This window comes from Sapajus apella, unplaced genomic scaffold (genome assembly GCF_009761245.1).
Source record: "Sapajus apella isolate SASKATOON/1434 unplaced genomic scaffold, GSC_monkey_1.0 scaffold6858, whole genome shotgun sequence".
NCBI lineage: Eukaryota > Metazoa > Chordata > Mammalia > Primates > Cebidae > Sapajus > Sapajus apella.
In genome coordinates this window covers 1-3,566 of record NW_022443782.1, presented here as the reverse complement: position 1 = coordinate 3,566, position 3,566 = coordinate 1, and the positions used below count along the sequence as shown (strand labels likewise).

General features: G+C 40.1%; 1 non-coding gene across 1 annotated transcript; it reads left to right on the top strand.

Annotated features, from left to right (window-relative positions):
- The first annotated feature begins 1,457 nt into the window (after positions 1-1,457).
- Positions 1,458-1,568, top strand: LOC116548081. The gene has a single exon (XR_004267300.1). It is a non-coding gene; the product is annotated as a U6 spliceosomal RNA (small nuclear RNA).
- The last annotated feature ends 1,998 nt before the right edge of the window (positions 1,569-3,566 follow it).

Genomic DNA, 3,566 nt, shown 5'->3' with positions numbered 1-3,566 from the left:
CTACCTAAGCCCATTTTGCCTTACCTCACCCTTCATGTTTCAGTGTTTGTATTAATGAGCGGTGTCAGCAAGGAACAGAAGATCATAAGAAATAGACTTATCTTGTTGGTATTAAGAGTATTGCTATAGGTGAGTGAGACTCTCATAATTTTAATAACAAAAGAGATATGTATATCACACTTATACCACAGGATTTTGTTCAGTGGGGAATGCAGGAATCTGAGAAGCACCAGGTAAATATTAACCCCACACGTACAGTGGATATATGAAATGTTTAAGTCGATATGTGTACATCTGTACCTAGATATCTAGATATAAATACAAATGCAGGCCAGGCGCAGTTGCTCATACTTGTAATCCCAGCACTTTGAAAGGGCAAGGCAGGAGGATCATTTGAGCCCAGTAGTTCAAGGCTGCAGTGAGCTATGATTGTGCCACTGCACTCCAGCCTAGATGATGGAGTAAGACCCTGTCTCTTAAAACAAAAAGAAAGCAACAAAAAAACCCAAAGGTCTATATAGTTGTTCATGTTCTCTGGACATATATCTTAGGGTTAGCAAATTGTGAGTGGTAGAGAAGACCCATTAAATTTATGAATATTCCTGTTTATATTTTGTACATAGACAGTTAGAACTGGAAGAGGTCTTATTTTTTGTATAGTTTATCATAAGTAATTAATAATGATAGAAACTTTATTTGCATTTCACAAATATTCACATTTATAAATCTTTTTTTTTTTTTTGAGACGGAGTTTCACTCCTTTTACCTAGGCTGGAGTGCAATGGCGCGATCTCGGCTCACCGCAACCTCCGCCTTCTGGGTTCAGGCAATTCTCCTGCCTCAACCTCCTGAGTAGCTGGGATTACAGTCACATGCCACTATGCCTAGCTAATGTTTTGTATTTTTAGTAGAGACGGGGTTTCACCATGTTGACCAGGATGGTCTCGATCTCTTGACCTCGTGATCCACCCGCCTCAGCCTTCCAAAGTGCTGGGATTACAGTCTTGAGCCACCGCGCCCGGCTATAAATCTTATATGTTAATATTTTTATTGTGAAATGTTTCAAGCATAACAATAGTATAGAGAATAGCATTACCTATACAATGTAGCTGTTGAAAATGGGGCTCTGGGCCAGGCACAGTGGGTCATGCCTGTAATCCCAGCACTTCGGAAGGCTGAGGCGGGCGGATTGCTTGAGCTCAGGAGTTTGAGACCAGTCTAGGCAACATGGTAAGACCTTGTCTCTGTTAAAAATAAAAGAATAGGGCTCTGGAGTCATACCATCGCCCTTCTCTACCTGTGTGATCTTAGGAAGTTACTTCATCTTTCTATATCCCAATTTCCTCATCTACAAAGTAGGGATAAAAATAGTGCCTACTTCTTATGGCATACACTTCTTATGCCTGGAATATAGTAAGCACTTAATAAGTGTTAGCTATTAATAATAGTGATATTTTGTTCACTTTGGCAGCACATATATTAAAATTGGAATGATAAAGAGATTAGAATAGCCCTGTACAAGAATGACACACAAATTTATGAAGCTTTCGACTTAAAATCAATTTTTTAAAAAAACAGTAGTATCTCTTGTTTATCTATACCCAGTTCTGTCAAATCCTTTCATTTTGTTACATTTACCTTGAATAATTTTATATCTTCTCTCTTACTGATGGGCATTTAAGTTGCTGATTTTTCATTGTTACAGTGATTCAGTTCTCCAAGTTCCATATCTAGAATGGAATTGCTAAATTGCAGAGGAGCTGTGTCTTTTTTAGGTCTGGTTGCAATGGCTCATGCCTTTAATTCCAGCACTTTGGGAGGCTGAGATGGGTGGATCACTTGAGGGTGGGAGTTCGAGACCAGCCTGGCCACCACGAAGAAACCCTGTCTCTACTAAAAATAACAAAAATTAGCCAGGTGTGGTGGTGCGCATCTGTAATCCCACCTACTCAGGAGGCAGAGGCATGAGAATCACTTGAGCCTGGGAGGCAGAGGTTGCAGTGAGCCAAAGTTGTACCACTGCGCTCCAGCCTGAGTGAAAGAGTGAGACCCTATCTCAGAAAAAAAAAAATTCTCTTTTTCTCAGGTGTTTTGAAGTTTCACTACAATGTGTCTAGATAAAAATTTTAACATTTATCCTGCTTAGTATAGATTGTGTTCCTGTGTTTATGAATACACATATTTTCGTCACTCTTGGAAGTTTCCTAGTCATCTCTTTGAACATTGCTTCTCCTCAGCCATTCTCTAGGCTCTTCATCAGAACTATAGTTAGGCAAATGTTAGATTTCTTGTTTTGCATTTTAAGCTTCTCTTTCATAGTTTCTTTCTTCCTGCTCCATGCTCCATTCTGGATAATTTTTTGTTTGTTCGTTTGTTTGTTTGAGACAGAATCCCACTCTGTTGCCCCATGCCGGAGTGCAGTGGCGTGATCTTGGCTCACTGCAGCCTCGACCTGGACTCAAGCTATCCTCCTATCTCAGCCTCCTGAGTAGCTGGGACTACAGGCGTATGACACCATGCCCAGCTTTTTTTTTTTTTTTTTCCTTCAATTTTCTGCAAAGACATGTTCTCACTATGTTTCCCAGGCTGGTCTCAAACTCCTGGGCTTAAGCAGTCTTACCGCCTCAGCCTCCCAAAGTGTTGGGATTACAGCCATGAGCCACTGCATCTGGCCTCTGGGTAATTTCTTTAGATCTGTTTCGATTCATAATTTGCTTTTCATCATTGTCTAATCTGCTATTTAAACTGTCCATTGAGTTTTTTACTTCAAATATTAAATTTTTCTTTGTCTTATTTGATTATTTCTCCAGTCTGTCTGGCTATATGGATAATTTCTTATTCCTTGCTTAATTTTTCATTTCATCTTTTAAGGCATTTAGGTGTTTCATAAGTAATCATTTTATATTCCATAACTGAGCTTTTTAAAAAAACAAAACAAAACAAAAAACAGGGTCTCACTCTGCCATCCAGGCTACACAGTGGCATGCTCAAGGCTCACTGCAGGCTCAAACTCCTGGGCTCAAATGAGCCTCTCACCTCACCCTCCTGAGTAGCTGGGACTACAAACACATGCAACCACACCTGGCTAATTCTTTCTTTCTTTTTTTTTTCCAGTAGAGATGAGGTCTCGCTATGTTGCCCAGGCTGGTCTTGAACTCCTGAGCTCAAGTGATCCTCCCACCTTGGTCTCACAAAGTGCTGGGATTACAGGCATGAGCCACTGAGCCCAGCCTTTAACTGTTATTTTTAATATCTGAAATTCTTGAAGGTCTAAAACTATTGTTTATAGTTATTACTTATTCTTTCCTAGTGGTTTGTTTCCTTGTATTTTCTTTTTAAATTGTGAGCTCAAGTTACTTTGAATGTATTCTTTTGGAATCCTGAGGGCCTAAGATGGATATGATCTCCTCCAGTGATGATCTGGTCTTTCTTCTGCAGGCAGCAGGCATATTAATGATCTGTGACCATTACTTTTGTTGCCTTTACTAAAGAGTGGGTCCCAGGTTTAGTTAAGGATTGTCAAATTCAGCCTCCCCATCCTGCTGGAGGGCCTGGGGTTTATTCTC